Raw genomic sequence first — 19496 nt, 5'->3', positions numbered from 1 at the left:
AAAAGAATGGACATAAACCTTGTCATGAGGGGTCTCCTGGACCTGCTAAAGTTCAGAGTTAGGTTCCATATCTCCATGGGACCTCTCATGCTTCTAATTCAAGCCAAGAAATGCAAGAAGAAACCCCAGATTTGGCACATCAACACAAAACACAAAGTTTGGCTCTGAAAATTACCTCAAGAAGACTCCCTTGGTGAAGTAGCAACAGATCCAAGCTCCCCAACACTTCAAGCTTGATCCTCTCCCTCCTTTCCTTGCAATATCCCACAAAATAATGAACAACAAGCCTCCAAACACTCTCACAAGGGCTCACAGACGTATGGGGGCTCTTAGGGTTCAAGGTGGCCGCATATGAGGGCCATAAAGTCCTTTAAATAGGGCTTAGGGCCGGGAAATTAGGGTTTCATGAAATAGCGCGGACTCGCCGAGTCCATCCCTTGGACTCGCCGAGTCCGGACGCGAACCCCCGCCCAAAACTGCGACCCGACTTGGCGAGTTCGACCTCCAACTCGCCGAGTCCCCTCACAGAATGACAAAAATATATGAAATAAAGATACCTGGGGAACCGGGCTGTTACAATTCTCCTCCACTAGAATAAGACTTCGCCCTCGAAGTCCCGCTAGGAAAATAGCTCCAGATGCTGCTCCCGCATCTCACGTTCCGGCTCCCAGGTCATCTCTGATCCCTTCCGATGCTGCCACTGAACCAAAACCAGGGGTACCTCCTTGTTTCTCAAAAACTTGATCTTTCGATCTTTGATGGCTACAGGTCTATCAGCATAATTCAGGCTTGCATCCACCTGAATATCCCCCAACGGGACCACCGCCGATTTATCGACTATACATTTCCTCAGTTGCGACACGTGGAAAGTATCGTGGATCTGTCCCAACTCTGCTGGCAAGTCTAAACGGTAGGCCACCCGGCCCACCCTTGCAATCACACGGAAAGGACCAATATATCGGGGTCCCAACTTGCCCCTCTTCCTGAACCGAATCACTCCTTTCCAAGGAGAGACCTTCAGGAGTACGAGATCACCAACTTGGAACTCAAGCTCGGACCGTCTCCTGTCTGTATAACTCTTCTGTCGGCTCTGAGCGGTCAACAACCTTTGCCTGACCATCTGAATTTGCTCGGTCATCCGAAGCATGATCTTCGTGCTACCCATAACCTGCTATCCCACCTCACCCCAACAGATGGGGGTGCGACACCTCCGCCCATACAACAACTCAAAGGCCGGCATACCAATGCTCGAATGATGGTTGTTGTTGTACGAGAACTCTGCTAAAGGTAGATAGGTGTCCTAGCTCCCTCCAAAGTCCAATACACATGCCCGCAGCATGTCCTCGAGTGTCTGAATTGTCCGCTCACTCTGACCGTCATTCTGAGGATGATATGCCGTACTGAAATGTAATCTAGTACCCAAATCCTCATGGAATTTCTTCCAGAACCTGGAAGTGAAACGCACGTCGCGGTCCGAGATAATCGAGATCGGCACCCCGTGCCGAGATACTACTTCCCTCTCATATAACTCGGCCAACTTCTCCGCAGAAGAGCTCTCGCTAATGGCTAGAAAATGAGCGCTCTTTGTCAGTCGATCCACGATCACCCAAATCGCATCGACTCCTCTCGCCGTTCGCGGTAACTTGGTGATGAAATCCATAGAGATTTGTTCCCACTTCCATTCGGGAATCTCTAGTGGTTGCAGCTTACCGTGCGGTCGCTGGTGCTCGGCCTTGACCTACCGACAAGTCAAGCACCTCTCGACGAACCAAGCGACATCCCTTTTCATACATGGCCACCAGTACTCCTTCTTGAGACCCAAATACATTTTCGTAGCACCTGGATGAATCGAGAATTTTGATCGATGTGCTTCCTCAATCAAAATAGTGCGCGCACCGCCCACAAACGGCACCCAAATCCGTCTCTGAAAAGTCATAAGCCCTCGACCATCCGTAACAAATCCTAATACCTGACCTACAACCCGTTCTTTCTTCTGGTGTTCCGGCTTCGCAGCCTCTATCTGAGCCCCTTGAATAATATCTAGGATCGGGGTCAAAACCGTCAATCTCATACAAATGTCCCGGATCGGGACGCTATCCGCCCTACGGCTGAATGCGCCGGCTACCACATTAGCCTTGCCCGGGTGGTACAGGATGTCACAATCGTAATCCTTCACCACATCCAACCACCTCCTCTGTCGCATATTTAGATTTGGCTGATCCATCAAGTATTTCAAGCTCTTATGGTCCGTGTAAATCGTACACCGAACCCCGCACAAATAGTGTCGCCAGATCTTGAGGGCAAACACCACTGCCCCCAATTCCAGGTCGTGCGTGGGATATCTCGACTCATGGGGCTTCAACTGCCTCAAAGAGTACGCTATCACATGACTCCTCTGCATAAGTACCGCCCCCAAACCTGATATAGAGGCATCACAGTATACCACAAAATCCTCCATCCCTTCCGGGAGTGCAAGCACTGGAGCCTCGCACAATTTCTGACGAAGCGTCTCAAATGAAGACTACTGCTCCGGTCCCCATGAAAACGTGACACCTTTCCGGGTCATCCTAGTAAGTGGCACAGCGATCTTGGAAAAATCCTTGATAAATGTGCAGTAATATCCCACCAAACCCAGAAAACTCCTGATCTCGGTAGGCGATCTCGGCACCTCCCACCTCAACACCGCCTCAATCTTGGCCGGGTCGACCAATATCCCTTTCTGGTTCACAAGGTGCCCAAGGAACTGGACCTCTCGTAACCAGAAATCACACTTGGAGAACTTGGCATACAGTCTCTCCGATCTCAAAACCCCAAGAATCTCCCGTAAATGTTCCTCGTCCTGGTCCCTAGGCCTCGAATACACTAAAATATCATCAATGAGTACGATCACCGACCGATCCAGCATTGGTCGGCACACTCGATTCATGAGATCCATGAACGTGGCCGGGGCATTGGTGAGCCTAAAAGGCATCACCACAAACTCATAGTGCCCATAACGAGTCCTGAAAGCAGTCTTTTGGATATCCTCCTCGCAAACCCTCATCTGATGATATCCCGACCTCAAGTCAATCTTGGAAAACCAAGAGGCCCCCTGCAACTGATCGAACAGATCGTCGATCCTAGGTAACGGATATTGGTTCTTAACCGTCAACTTGTTCAACTCCCGATAATCGATACACATCCGATGGGAACCATACTTTTTCTTGACGAACAAAATCGGTGCTCCCCAAGGCGAGCTACTCGGTCGAATGAATCCCTTTCCCAACAGCTCCTGAAGCTGCGAGGACAATTCCTGCATTTCCGGCGGAGCGAGACGATAAGGCGCTTTGGCGATGGGCGCCGCTCCCGGAACCAGATCGATACGAAACTCCACTTGTCTCTGCGGAGGCACACCCGGTAACTCTTCGGGGAACACATCCGAAAACTCGCACACGACCGGAACGTCATCAATCGAATTGGGCCTCTCCGCGGTCACTCGAGTATCCATCACATAGGCTATGAATCCATCACAGCCCTGCTGCAAACTCTGCCTCGCCCCGGCTGCCGAACAAAACGCCGACCCACACCGGGTCCCCTCGCCATAAACCATGAGCACTCCCCCACTAGGGTCTCGAATCATCACCAGCTGTCTTTCGCAGTCAATGACTTCTCCAAACTTGCTCAACCAATCCATGCCCACGATAATGCAGACATCCCCCATAGCTATGGGGACCAAGTCTATAGGAAACTTGACCCCAAAAATCTCGAGCACGCATCCTCGAATCACCTCGGTGGCGTATACCGCTCTCTCATTTGCTATAGCAACTTGCAGGGGACGACTCATCGTCTCCCGATCGATATTGATGTGCTGGCTAAAAGCCAACGAAACAAAAGACCGACTCGCACCCGAGTCGAATAATACCAGAGCAGGCACATGATTCAAAAGAAAAGTACCTACGCAGATAGTAATATAAGCATAATATCTCAGCATAAATGTAAATACATGAAAGAATACATACCGGCCACGACATCAGGCGCCGCGCGGACCTCCTCCGCAGTCAACTGGAAAGCTCTCCCACGAGCCTTCGGAGCCCCGGTCTTCACTGGCCGAACCTCAGGAACCCTGGTAGCAGGCGAAGATCCCTGACGAAGCTGGGGGCACTCGGCCTTCCGATGGCCAGTCTGGTTGCAATGGAAGCAAACCATGAACCCCTTGGGGAAATCCCTCGCAATGTGCCCCTCCTTGCCACACTTGTAGCAAGCACTCGATCGACATGCCCCCTCGTGACCCTTGCCGCACTTCCCACAAGTGCGGCTCTTCTGACCTCCGGATCTCAAATCAGCGGACTTGGTCCGCTTGGCTGCCGGCTGAGACTGAGCTGGCCGCCGATCCACTCGTTGAGACTCGGCCTCCTCCCTGGCCTGGGTCTCCAACTCGATCTCGCGCTTCCTGGAATTCGCCTGAAGCTCCGCAAAAGTCTGATATGACGAGTTCGATACGAACTCCCGGATATCTCTCCTCAGCACTCCTAAATACCGGCTCATCCGAGCCTGCTCTGTGGACACCTGCTCAGGGCAGAACATCGCCCTCTCATGAAACTTCCGCGTGATCACCGTAACTGAATCATTACCCTGCTTGAGGGTCAAGAACTCCTGAACCAACCGTTCCCTCTCCACCGGGGGAACATACTCGTCTCTGAACATAGCAGTGAATCTCTCCCCAGTCACGGCTGAAACCTCCGCAAGAGTGAAGTTCGCCGTCACGAACTTCCACCAATCCTTTGCTCCCAGGCGGAGCTGGTTCAAGGCGAATCGTACCCTCAGATGCTCCGGACATGAAAAAGTATAGAAGCACCCCTCGATATTAGCAATCCATCTCATCGCAGCAATCGGATCCTGCGTCCCGTCAAACTCTGGTGGCTTCGTGTTGCTGAACTCCCGGAACAGCAACGAGTCACCCCCCTGTGGTCGGGCAGCGGCCACAGCTGCGGTAGCTGCAGCGGCGGCAACCTCAGACAACGCGGTGCACCGCTCATCAAACGTCTCCATCAGCGTGGTCTTAATAGACCCAAACATCTCCGGAATCTCGGCCCGGATCGCTGCAGCTACCTCCTCATGAATCATCTGATGAAGCTCCTCGTCAGTCACTCCACTCGTACCAAGTCTGTGTCATGGTCCAACCATGATGTCTCTAAAATACAATATAAAAATATCAGAGACTCTACCGGCATAATCGCACTTGATAACGCAGTCCCGCTCAGCTTCCGATACTTAGGGATTCTTACTTGGGCTGCCCACCGACCCGATGTCCTTGGTAGTACGGGCCCAATACTACCAATTACGCCGCGTCGGTATTCACCCCAAGTCCTCCTCCCCAAACCCCGGATCCTGAGCACTCTATTCTTGTCATACACTAGTTACCCACTCGCTCTCGAGCACCTCATAGAAACAAGTTTCCCTAGACTAAGGCATCACAAAATCAGGCGAATCTAGTCCTAATATGTATACCTAGTTCACTAGCATGCGTATTATATCATAACATGTCTCATAACACGTATTGTACGAGTATTTTGGGGATCTTTACCGTTCGGGCGCTGGCTGACCGTACACACCTTTTCTTCTTTGGCCGTCTCGCTTATCAAAAATTTATTATTTATTATTATTTTTTTTTTTAATTTTCTCAAATCCCCGGTTTGAGTTCAGTTACGCCCGAAGGTGTACCCGAATCCCTCAAACCAAGGCTCTGATACCAACTTGTAACGTCATAAAATTTCCAACCAAAAATTTTCATTTTTACAACCATCAAAACATGAGTAATAAGTTTAGATTTCCAAAGTAACAATGTAGTCACAACCGATTACATAACAAAAGATAACAAAATAGTTTCCCCGAGTGTGTATACGGTCACGCTGGCGCCTTCCCACGGTCCTCACTAGTACCTGAAACACATGATACACAACTGTAAGCATAAAGCTTAGTGAGTTCCCCAAAATACAACATACGCACATACGCCTTTCCAGGCCTTGACCTTCCGGTCCTTGTGTCTCAGGGGACTTCCGTCCCGACTGGGTAAACCTTCCGGTTCTACCCACGTCAACCTTACAGTCCATATGACCACGCCTTCCGGCCCATATCATGTTGCCTTCCGGCCCAAATCAAACATATCATACATAACACATGTAACAAATAACTTAACACACATAAGGCATATATCTCATATCATATTGGACCTTCCGGTCACACAGTCAAAACCCTTCCGGGTGCAGTATAGTGAGAAGACTCACCTCGTATGCCTCGCTAAGTCGCTAATCGTGAATCCGGAAATCACTCGAGCTCGAACCCTCGAGCTGCTATCCTCCTATGATATTATAAATCTATAATTATTACTTGAACCACAAAGGTGGGCCATCCTTATCAAGTCAACACAGGTTGACTTTGGTCAATCGCCTTTAATCAATTTGGACCGGACTCGGCGAGTGCACACTAGTGACTCGGCGACTCTACGCATTTTAATCACTGTCAAGGTTTTTCCCTTTTGACTCGTCGAGTACTCCCCCGACTCGACGAGTTCCCCCTGGGCCTGAATCACAGGGCCACCGCGACTTAACTCGCCGAGTCGAAGGTCGACTCGGCGAGTCCCAACCTGACTCGGTCCACCTGTCAAAACCTTTCCAACTCTCTGCGACTCACTGAGTCGCCCTCAACTCGGTCCGGACTACACACATAATGGTTTCAAGGACAATCTTCAAGCGACTCGTCGAGTCTGTTCTTCGGACTCGGCGAGTCCATTCCATGCACCAGCTAAAACTAGATTTTGCGGTCAGATCTGTTCCATACATGCATAGATCTGGCCTTCCCAAGCTTATTTGTCACGTAAAGTCTCGGTCTTGGTTGCCATGCATTGCATACAAGGCTTATTTTGAAGAAACAACCTCTAATATGGCAAGTTTAGCTTCGAACTCAAAAGAATGGACATAAAGCTTGTCATGAGGGGACTCCAGGACCTGCTAAAGTCCAGAGTTAGGTTCCATATCTCCATGGGACCTCTCATGCTTCTAATTCAAGCCAAGAAATGCAAGAAGAAATCTTAGATTTGGCACATCAACACAAAACACGAAGTTTGGCTCTAAAAATTACCTCAAGAAGACTCCCTTGGTGAAGTAGCAACAGATCCAAGCTCCCCAACACTTCAAGCTTGATCCTCTCCCTCCTTTCCTTGCAATATCCCACAAAATAATGAACAACAAGCCTCCAAAAACTCTCACAAGGGCTCACAGACGTATGGGGGCTCTTAGGGTTCAAGGTGGCCGCATATGAGGGCCATAAGGTGCTTTAAATAGGGCTTAGGGCCGGGAAATTAGGGTTTAATGAAATAGCACGGACTCACCGAGTCCATCCCTTGGACTCGCCGAGTCTGGACACGAACCCCCGCCCAAAACCGCGACCCGACTCGGCGAGTTCGACCTCCAACTCGCCGAGTCCCCTCACAGAATGACAAAAATATATGAAATAAAGATACCTGGGGATCCGGGCTGTTACAATTCTCCCCCACTAGAATAAGACTTCGCCCTCGAAGTCCCTCTAGGCAAATAGCTTCGGATGCTGCTCCCGCATCTCACATTCCGGCTCCCAGGTCATCTCTGATCCCTTCCGATGCTTCCACTGAACCAAAACCAGGGGTACCTCCTGGTTTCTCAAAACCTTGATCTTTCGATCTTTGATGGCTACAGGTCTTTCAGCATAATTCAGGCTTGCATCCACCTGAACATCCCCCAACGGGACCACCGCCGATTCATCGACTATACATTTCCTCAGTTGCAACACATGGAAAGTATCGTGGATCTGTCCCAACTCTGCTGACAAGTCTAAACGGTAGGCCACCCGGCCCACCCTTGCAATCACACGGAAAGGACCAATATATCAGGGTCCCAACTTGCCCCTCTTCCTGAACCGAATCACTCCTTTCCAAGGAGAGACCTTCAGGAGTACGAGATCACCAACTTGGAACTCAAGCTCAGACCGTCGCGTGTCTGTATAACTCTTCTGTTGGCTCTGAGCGGTCAACAACCTTTTTCCTGACCATCTGAATTTTCTCGGTCGTCCGAAGCACGATCTCCGTGCTACCTATAACCTGCTATCCCACCTCACCCCAACAGATGGGGGTGCGACACCTCCGCCCATACAACAGCTCAAAGGGCGGCATACCAATGCTCGAATGATGGCTGTTGTTGTACGAGAACTCTGCTAACGGTAGATAGGTGTCCCAGCTCCCTCCGAAGTCCAATAAACATGCCCGAAGCATGTCCTCCATTGTCTGAATTGTCCGCTCACTCTGACCGTCAGTCTGAGGATGATATGCCGTACTGAAATGTAATCTAGTACCCAAATCCTCATGGAATTTCTTCCAGAACCTGGAAGTGAAACGCACGTCGCGGTCCGAGATAATCGAGATCGGCACCCCATGCCGAGATACTACTTCCCTCTCATATAACTCAGCCAACTTCTCCGCAGAAGAGCTCTCGCTAATGGCTAGAAAATGAGCGCTCTTTGTCAGTCGATCCACGATCACCCAAATCGCATCGACTCCTCTCGCCGTTCGCGGTAACTTGATGATGAAATCCATAGAGATTTGTTCCCACTTCCATTCGGGAATCTCTAGCGGTTGCAGCTTACCATGCGGTCGCTGGTGCTCGGCCTTGACCTACCGACAAGTCAAGCACCTCTCGACGAACCAAGCGACATCCCTTTTCATACATGGCCACCAGTACTCCTTCTTGAGATCCAAATACATTTTCGTAGCACCAGGATGAATCGAGAATTTTGATCGATGTGCTTCCTCCATCAAAATAGTGCGCGCACCGCCCACAAACGGCACCCAAATCCGTCTCTGAAAACTCATAAGCCCTCAACCATCCGTAACAAATCCTGATACCTGACCTACAACCCGTTCTTTCTTCTGGTGTTCTGGCTTCGCAGCCTCTATCTGAGCCCCTCGAATAATATCCAGGATCGGGGTCAAAACCGTCAATCTCATATAAATGTCCCGGATCGGGACGCTATCCGCCCTATGGCTCAATGCGTCGGCTACCACATTAGCCTTGCCCGGGTAGTACAGGATCTCACAATCGTAATCCTTCACCACATCCAACCACCTCCTCTTTTGTCTGTCTTTTTACTGTTGAGTTCCTATTAATGAGATCTTCAACTCTTATTTAGGTCACGTAAGCCAAAAACCGCTCGAACTAAAATTCGAGTTTCGGGCTGTACATTGCTAAGCCGAATCTTAGAATAATCATAACTTCGTCATACGAAGTCAGATTTGGGCGTTCTTTTTATGGATTTTCTTGGTTTAACATATTCTACGACTTTCGTTTAGATCACTAAGGCTAAAAACTCCTCCATCGTAAATTCACTATTTACGCTTTCCGGTGTCGTGCCGGTTCCGTCGCGAAACTTCGATGGGCCATAACTTCTTCATTATAACTCGGATTTCAGCGGTCTTTATATGTACAGAAACCTTGTGACATATTCTACAACTTGGTTAAGATTATTTATTCTAAATAATCTTTTGTCGACAAGTCATTTTCGACCCCTATTGTCTCTAAATTGACTAGCCCGGATCTGCGGGCGTTACATATTACCCCCCTTAAAACTTAAGAAAAACATGAAAAGATAGGTTTATGAACTCACATTATGTGATTTTAGTGGATGGATGTTGAAAGAGAGAAGTGATCAACTCAAGAACACTTGGAGGATTGCTTGAAGATTCGAGAATCTAACACAATTATGATGGAGTTTGTGTAAGAAATGAATGATTTGAGTAAAAGGAAGTGTAATTACTATATGAAGGTGATGATACATACCAAATGTAGAAAAAAAGATTGAAAAATGCCTTGGAAATCTTGAAATTGTGAGAGAGAATTTAGAGAAAAGTTGTGTTTGATCTTTGCTGAAAATGAGGGAAAATGAGTGAAGTGAAGAGATAGAGAGGGTGGGTTTTCCATCCCTTAGGACGTGAGTATGGTTGGGAAATGAGTGGGATAGGACTATGAAGTGACTAGGGATGTTGGGGAGGGGTGTGGTTGGTCATGGAGTGGGTATGGCTGGTTGCTTGTGTCATAAATCAAAGAAAAGTCAACACTCCACCCTTTGTACTTCACCCACTAATTCTTGGATAAGGTTTGCACTAAAAACATGATTAATTATGAATTTTGGGGCTTCATATGTTAGAATAAAGTTTTGGGTGAAAATCCCGTGTTAAAATGATGGAAAACCGGCTTAAAATGAAGTTGTAGTCGAAAACCGGGAAGTTGAGGCTAAGCTGCGAGGCTTCTCGCATGAAGGATCGAAGGTGTAAGGGTTCAGTCCCTCCTGGTGCTGGACCTGAAGGCGAAATGGGTTAGGAAGTGAAATGGGGCAAAACTGGTCAGAAGCAAAATGGACCGAAAGTGGGATTCAGGTTCGCATGCGAGGTTTTGGTCCGAGAGAGAGGGTTTGGTCTGAAGGTAAGTTCGGTTTCTGGAGTTTCGGGTTTTGTTCTTGGGGCTTTGGCTCAGCAGGGTTCGGTCCCTACATGGACCTTCGGCCCTAAGAGGGTTCGCCCCTTAAAGAGTGGTTTCGGGTCCTTAAGGGTATTTTACCTGTTTTACCCCGTTTTAAGCAGTTTTTGACCTAGTTAAGGGTCGGGATGGCCCAAATGGTTACAAAAAGTCACGGGAACTTTTGAGAGAGATTTGGGAGATTTGGGAGAGATTTCAAATAGAGAGAGATAGAGTGAAAAATATTGAGATAGATTTCGTTTGTGACATTTTTGAGTGTCCGGCTTTGCAACGCAGGGTCCGTAAACCTCGTTAAGCCATGTTTAAGGATCCTACACACTCCCGATGAGTGTGCAATAATGTTTATTGCTTTTGTTCATTGTTTAGCACTATTAAGGCGAAGGAAATTTTACTATTTGAACTTTCCAAATGATGATTCCTCATTAAAATAGTAAATTGTACAGTAATTGCATAAGGTAAACCCTAGTATACAAGGGTTAACTGAGTTGACCAGTTTGACTTGTTGACTTTGTTTGACTTTGACTTGACCAGAATTTGACGTTTGTCACAACACTCAAGCTTAGAAATGCTTCACGAGAAAAACCCTAAAAATTACGGTTTGCATGCATGTTATGTACATACTATGTACATATGTACACCTAGCATAGTAGGACACACCCTAGTTCACTCAGCATACACACATACTCCCCCAACATCAAATTTTACCAAAATGACACTAGGCCTTATTTCACACATTCTTTCACTTAGGGTCCAAATTGTAATATAATAAAATTATAGGGTCAAAATTAGAAGTACCTTATCATCAGGATGTTACACAACGAATTTATCTTATGTGTTTAATTTTTTGTTACTTGATGTTTTCTTTTAGTTACTGCTTCTTCTGTTCTCGCTTCACTAACTTTCTGCCATTGTAAACAAACCATGGTTTGAGAGTGCAAAAAATGTGTGCGGATAAGGTTTGAAAACTTAAACTTTAAATTAACTTAAGATCAATGTCTGCTGCTAATATTATGGGTCCAATCAGGCCTTGTAAACCAGTCTTGTCTTTAAATAAGAAGTTCAAAAAAGTATTCAATTATGAAAGAGAGAGTATGAATAAAGTAAAAAAAACTAAGAAAAATGAGAATTATTTGACTTGCAAGGTACTTAGTATTGATGTGAAAAAGAATTTTCCTCGAGTGTTACATTCATTGAAATTAATTCTCCTTATATAGCCAAGGAGTGATAAAAAGACAAACTGACTAGACTGCATGAACTATGTAAAGCTGAAAAGTTAAAACGTTGACACTCAGGATTTTCTCGATCTTGTCCCATGAACTTTAAAGTAGAACAAAGTGCAAAAGACAATACACATTAAATGTTAATACAAACTCAAAATTGCACTAACTACAAGGTGCTTCTCAAACTTCTCTTCATCTTGGAAGTAGCTTCAATTCAAAATACATCACATCTCAGAATGCACTTGACTTCGGTTTTGGCTTGGCTTCAAATTGGTAGAGGTTCACTTTCATGTATCAACAATCTCCCCCTATGTGAACTTAGCAATTAAGCAACTCTTCACTTAGCTTCATCAAATATAAACAGATAGGCATTGTGGAGCCAACTTCAGACTTCTAAGTATGATCTAAGATGCTCGATTAACTTATTCTACAAATTCTCAGGTGAGTCACTTTTGGTAGCATTGGAAATTGTCACACCCCGTTAAAGAAGAAACACGAAGGGTGACAAGCTAAGGTCTCACAACACAAGGTAAATAGGATTACCAACCATAATAATTGAGCATTTTATGTTTATATCATATTCGAAATAATATTACATTTTAGTTACATAGTACATAGTCTAGTAAATAACAAGAGCAATAAACATAAATCATTGTGGCTTCTTAAACTGGCTCACTGACCATTTCCTGAAAATCATGCAAAACCGAGGGCCAACTATAAAATAGTTGGTGAGTTCACAGGTTTATAAAGGCACATCATTTCAGTAAGAAAATATAGATTTGTTCAACAAAATTTCCAACTCAAATTGAGTGTTGAATGCCAAAGCACTTCATTCAAAACCAAGCCTAACGACCGTTCTTACCCCATTCCATCATATCGATGGTTCCCATGATGTCAGTTCATGGAAATATGTACTCACGGTTCTGGGTGAGTGAGGGCTATCTACCCCAAATAGCGCTATCGATATGATCACCGGCTCGAAATATGGGTTAATAGGTTGTAGTTCGGATCTCCGGGACTTAAATTATAAAGTTCATAACAAGTTCGTATCAATAGTTCATAGCATAAGATCATACCACAAGTTCATAACCGAAAGTTCATAAAAGAGTATCATACCAAGTTCATCAAGTTCATAAAACAATATCATTCCAAGTTCATTAAGTTCATAAAATAAGCCTCAACAAGTTTACAAAATAGAGTTCAACAAGTTCATAAAACAAAGTCCCACAATTTCATTAAATAGTATAGATAAATCGTAAAAAAATGGCATGATTTCCACCCCAAAACATGAAAACAGTAAAAACGGAGTTGTGAATACTCACAAGGGAAAGTTCGCGGTTTGTGTGTCGCAGTTTGAGGTTGTCGGGTTCGATCCCTACTAGCGTCCTACGAAACAATAATTTTCTAGTAAGTCATTGATCACTAGCCATAATCTAGTAACTACTTAGCCAACTAATGATGTTACAAAGTGCACAAAGTTTGTTCGGTTCATTATCGGTAAATATTGGCTTCGTGGTGTCTTGTGTTAAAAAATCCACAAAGGCATGAAAATTTACTCCAAAAATTACAAATATATATTTTATGGTTCTTAAGGAGGGTATGGTTCATAATTTTTATAGTAATTTTTGAAGGTCATTTAATATTTATTTGGAATTTAATCCTAAATAATATGAAAAATTCGTAATAAATACTAAACAGTTATAAAAATTCCCAAATTAATTTGTACAAATTTTAATAATGTCCCCAAAGCTGCGAAAATATTTGCTTGTGCACTTGAGTATTAAGACCCAATTTTGTAAATTCATGCTCTAATTTTGATGAAAATTTTGAATAAACTACCAAACGGTGACCAAATTGTATTACAATTGAGGTGGCATCCTTATTTCATACATAATAATAGCCCAAACAATTATTTTAAGGTCCTAATAATGTTACTATATTTAATTAGAAGCTATATTAAAACTAGCGTAGGCGTAGCTCACTTACAGCAGGTTTTTTGCAAAACCGGGCTTCGTTGGAGCAGCGTTTCCCTAGCCGAAAGGCTCTTTTCTCGGAGCCGTCGGGCGCTCCGGGGCTTCCGCCTCGTGCTAGGGAGTTACCCTATGCTTTAGGGGGTTAGGGAGGCTTAGAGAGAGAAAGAAGGTTTGGGAGGTGTGAAGAAGAGGCTAGACCCGACACCTCTATTTATAGTGGAAAATCTGATGGACTCGCCGAGTCTAAGTCATGACTCGTCGAGTTGGTCCATGTGGTGGTCTTCTGGTGGTGCTACGTGTCCAATTCTGGTGGTGCCACATCACCCCCTATCGCGTATCAGCCTTCAAACTTAGAAAAATCATAACTTTTGCATACGAGCTCCGTTTTCAACGTTCTTTATATCCACGTGTAGGTAAAATCAAGATCTACAACTTTTGTTTAGACTCCGTCGGCTAATTCTCGACCGATCTCAAATTTAACAGTTGGAGACGTTTCGACTGTTAAATGACCGCGAAGAATTCATAACTCCTTCATACGGACTCCGTTTTCATATGTCTTTTTACCGTTGAGTTCCTATTAATGAGACCTTCAACTCTCATTTAGGTCGCGTAAGTCAAAAACCGCTCGAACTAAAATTCGAGTTTCGGGCTGTACACTGCTAAGCCGAATCTTAGAAAAATCATAACTTCCTCATACGAAGTCAGATTTGGGCGTTCTTTTTATCGACGCTCTTAGTTTAACATATTCTACGAATTTCATTTAGATCACTAAGGCTAAAAAGTCCTCCATCATAAATTCACTATTTATGCTTCCCGGTGCCGTGCCGGTTCCGTCGCGAAACTTCGACGGGCCATAACTTCTTCGTTATAACTTAGATTTCGGCGTTCTTTATATGTACGGAAACCTTGTGACATATTATACAACTTGGTTAAGATTATTTATTCTAAATAATGTTTTGTCGAAAAGTCATTTTCGACCCCTATTGCATCTAAATTGACTAGCCCGGATCTGCGGGCGTTACATAAACTTCCAAGAGTTTATTTCTTGGTTTTTATTCAAGTATTTTTTTTGAAATAAATTCATAGACTTGTATTTTAATTTTTAATTGTAGGAATTAATTATTTTGTTGTTTAGATTTTATAAAAAAAATATCAAATGTATACTTCATGTAAACGAACTAAGGGTTCATAATATAAGAACGTAGGATTGGACAATCCTTGAATTATATTTTTGATTCATAAATTAAATTATAAATTGCAAGAACATTGTCTCAAATTTATAATTAAATCATATTATGATTTAATTATTTCATAATTTTTTAAAATAGTTAAACTTGTTAAGCATTTGGAATGTACCAATTGGACAAGTAGGGTATTTAACTTACCCGTGAGTTTTGATCTACCGTACATAGTTTGGTGTTCAGTTTTAAGGTCGAAATTTGCCACTTTATAACCTAGTTGATGTATTCAGAAATCCATGTGAAAGTTCAGCATAAGCTAAGTTCCAACTAATTGTTATAAGAGATCTATTAAGTCGTGACCTAATTCATCTTATGGCATCTAGAACCAAGTTATGTTCACACATAAAGATGGCGAGGTTCCAGTTGATTACTTTCCTGAGTTTTGACAAATGTAATAGTCTTGCCTAGTTGTGGGAATTTCATCTTGAAATTCAACTGGCGGTACCACTGGTTCATACGTAGAAAATAGTTGAGGATATTTGTTCTTCATGAACCCCTCCCGTTCCCATGTAACTCAGTTTTGCGCTTAGAATTCCAACGAACTTTCACAATTAGGATTTTGCTTTGTTTAAGCTGCTTAACTTCCCAATAGATGATTTATATGGGTCCATCCACAAATTTTAGTCGATTATTAATTTGGAGGTCCTCGAGAGGTACGTTTAGGGATTCCTCCGCCAAGCACATTTTGAGGTTCGACACATGGAATATGTCATGTATCGCACTAAATTCTTTTGGTATCTTGAGCTTATATGTTAGTGGGCCGATCATTTCAATAATATCCAAGGGTCCTAGTGCAGAATTATTTATCCTCTTTTTCCAAAGCGTACAATTCTTTTCCGTGGCGATACTTTTAAAGTACGTTATTTCCCACTTGAAATTCCAAGGGTTTCCTATGCTCAACATAGCTCTTCTTACGATTGCAATCACCTTCTAGTCTATCATGTATTATCATCATTTTATTAGTGGTTTCTTGAAATATACCAAGCCTCATTAATTGGTATCGACAATTTCCAACCAACAAAGTGGTGATCCACACTTAAGCCCGTACAGTGCTTCATAGGGGAGCACATTTAACACTGGCACGATAGTTGTTGTTATAGGAAAACTCAACTAATCGTAAATGGGTATTCCAACTACCTTATACACTAATCATATGGGCTCAGAGTATGTCTTCGAAAGTTTGGATAGTTCATTTGCTTTTCCATATATCTGAGGATGGTAGGTAGTACTTATGTTTAATCATGTACCGAGGCTTTCTGAAGTGACTACCAACACAAGGAGACTCTCTATCCAAAATAATGGAAATAGGTACTCCATGACATACTGCAATCTTGTCTACATAAATCTGGGTAAGATTTTCCATTCAATAATCTTCTCAAATGGGAAGAAAGTGTTCAGATTATGCCAATAAATCCACCTATACCCAAATTGGATTATGCCCTTTAGCAGTCCTTGTAAATCTCCAATAAAATAAATTGTAGATACCACCTGGTGGTTTGAATACCTTATATATATATATATATATATATATATATATATATATATATATATATATATATATATATATCGCAAGAGGATCGAATGCATTGGGACCATCAAGCACTTGTAGCGCTAAAATTGTTAATGATGAACCATGTGCATACATCCTTGCCAGGTTGGAGACAACCCACAATTTGATATGATCATTTTCCAAAATGCATGAAATATCCTCTACTGAAAACAAAGTGCACTTCATGCGTTGGCTATGGAACATGAATAAGGGTAGCTCTGTTATGATTCATGTGAATAAGCATAACTTAATTACCTCAAGACTAGCCTCTGTTCACTTTGGGTGGGAAGATGTAGCCTGGTAATTGCTACTATTATCATTTACTTGATAGTTTGCGTAGTAGTGGGGAAATAGTTAGTAGCTCCATTAAGTTTGTGTGACATCCCCAATTTCACGGCCTGAAAAGATCGATTTGTTTATGCTTTAGATGAAAATCAGAATATACTTTCGAAGAAATATGTTGCGGAATATGTTCTAAAAAATAGGATAAGTAACTTATGAAAGAATTCTCGAAGCAATGAGTTTTCATATATTATATTAAAAATATTAGGATGTCATTGTCAACACAGTACATAAGCATAAACACAAATAGTACACACCTTACAACATCTATTATTCTAATGGCCTATAATCCACAGATCTCTCATCAGATCAACACTCCTATGCTCTTTTGCCACTATCTATAATACAAGAAACTGAGTAGGTTAGGCTTGGAATCCTGGTGAGCATATAGGGTTTTTAACCAACAATAATTAAATTCATTAATTTCATCAAATCATTCAACCCGATTACTCGTTCCCATTATCCTTACTTTCTATCCCTAAAGCATCTAATTCAAGGGACATAGCCTAAGGATCATCGTCAAGATGCCAATACTGCTTAGGGGATTCCTCAACAATATATGTCGGTAAGGAAACCATGTAGGGGATGGAGTGGACCCGTGAACACATCGTTTACAAACACCTATAGGTTGCGAGCCTGCTAGCGTTCCACTAGATTGTCTAGAATACTTTGTGGTCGTCATCTATACTCCGCTAGATGACTAAATCAGCTTAAACATCAAGGCCTCTCATCATTTCATTTCATCTCACATCATCTACCCATCTTTACCCATAATAATTATAGGTATAAAATACATATACAGTTTAAATCAAATAAAACATGTATATTTGGTGCACCCAACATAAATATTGATATGTGCATATTTATACACACAATTATACAAAATATCTTAATAATTGAATTACTTTTATGCCCTTATTAGAAAAAAAGGTACTTAATTTCTTATGAATTCTGTTGTAGGGCTAAAAGACATGTTAGGAAGTTGGAAGCTAAGGAATTTGATTAAAGACTTTTAAAATGAAAAAAATATATTAAACACGTCATGGTGACCCTACCACAACGTGGTGTACTGAAGCTTCCCGATTGGTTTTGAAGACTTGTGGAATACGAGTTAACCAAGAAGACCACGACATGGTGGCCTCAACACGTCGTGGTGCCCTGATTTCGGGAAAAGTATAAATATAACTCATTCTTCTACGAATACAGGACTTTTTGGCTGAAGTTTCTGCCGAATTTCGAAGACCAAAGTGCAGAACTAAGGCTTGGGACTGAGGATACTAATTGAAGCTTGGAAATTGAAGGCATTAAGACAATAAAACTTCTTATATGATTTTCCCTTTAGTTTAATCATGACTATGCTATTGAATTTCGTTTTTATATTTTTAGTTGCTGAAATCATGGGCTAAACCTCATGACTTTTGTTTAGCCTAGGATTATTTGCTAAATTATGAGTTGATTTATGTATTGGATTTAGTTTTTATTTGTTATTTGTTGATCTAGCTTGTTTAAGAACCTCACATACTTTTAATAACACTTTTCTCTACTTATTGCTGAATTTATTTAAGTTTGTATGACCATCTTTCTTAGTTAAATTTGAATCTTATAATCTTGTGACCAACAAAATTATAGGACTAGAGTTTTGAACAAAACCTAATGTTAAGTAGGAAAGTGGTAAAAATGTGTATGAGCTAATATACGACAACAAATTATATATAGAATTGATTCAAATGACCAATTTGATCAATTGATTATAAGTTTAATCAAGTCGAACTGAACAATAGTAAACTAGTTAGTTTGCTCACCTGATCACCGTATGAATGAGCTTTTTTACTATAGGATTAAATGAGGGAACGCGAATTTGGTCATTATAGGAATCGATAACCAATAAAACTATAATCCATTGCACATCCATGAATCAGCCATAATAACAAATAAATCTGAAGCTAAACGAAAGTACCTTAATTACCTTGGTTAATTAATCTTTGTGTTCCTTGCTTAGTTATAGTGTTAGATTAATTAGTTAATAGTTAGTTAGTTTGTTAAATCAAGTTTCTAGTCTTGCAAAACTAGAGAAAAACTATTTTCCATTTTATTAGTAATTAATTAGTAGTAGATAAAATTTAGCTAAAACACTGTTCCATGTGTTCGATACCTGTCTAGTGTGTTATACTATCTTCAACAAGGTATATTGCCTTAGGAAATACTAGTCACGTTAGTAGGATTAACTAATGCATATTATTTTTCGCATCAAGTTTTTGGTGCCGTTGACGGGGATCGGTCCATATTTGGTTAATTTTAATATGCTATTTTTAGGAATTTTTCTATTTCTTTGTTTTTAGATTTTCGTTTTAGGCTTTTCTTCGTTTTAACTCACAACGTCGTGGTGTCGCAACAGTAAATGTTTATTTTTCGTTTTTGTTCTTTTTACGCGTTTCATTTGTTTCTTTGCAGTAGTATATGACCAGAGGATCCAACACTCCTCTAATTCCACCAATTGAAGAGTCGGAGTCTCCTTTTTGTAAAAACATCGACAAACCCATAGAAGATTCAAACACACCTAAGAAGTTACCCTTTAAGTGTGTCAAATCGGTTTTTAAGAAGAAGGAAAAGCAAGTGGGAGAATCCAACAAATC

Source organism: Lactuca saligna, chromosome 3 (assembly GCF_052625555.1).
Source record: "Lactuca saligna cultivar CGN05327 chromosome 3, ASM5262555v1, whole genome shotgun sequence".
In the NCBI taxonomy this organism is placed as follows: domain Eukaryota; kingdom Viridiplantae; phylum Streptophyta; class Magnoliopsida; order Asterales; family Asteraceae; genus Lactuca; species Lactuca saligna.
Note: the sequence above shows the minus strand (reverse complement) of the source record.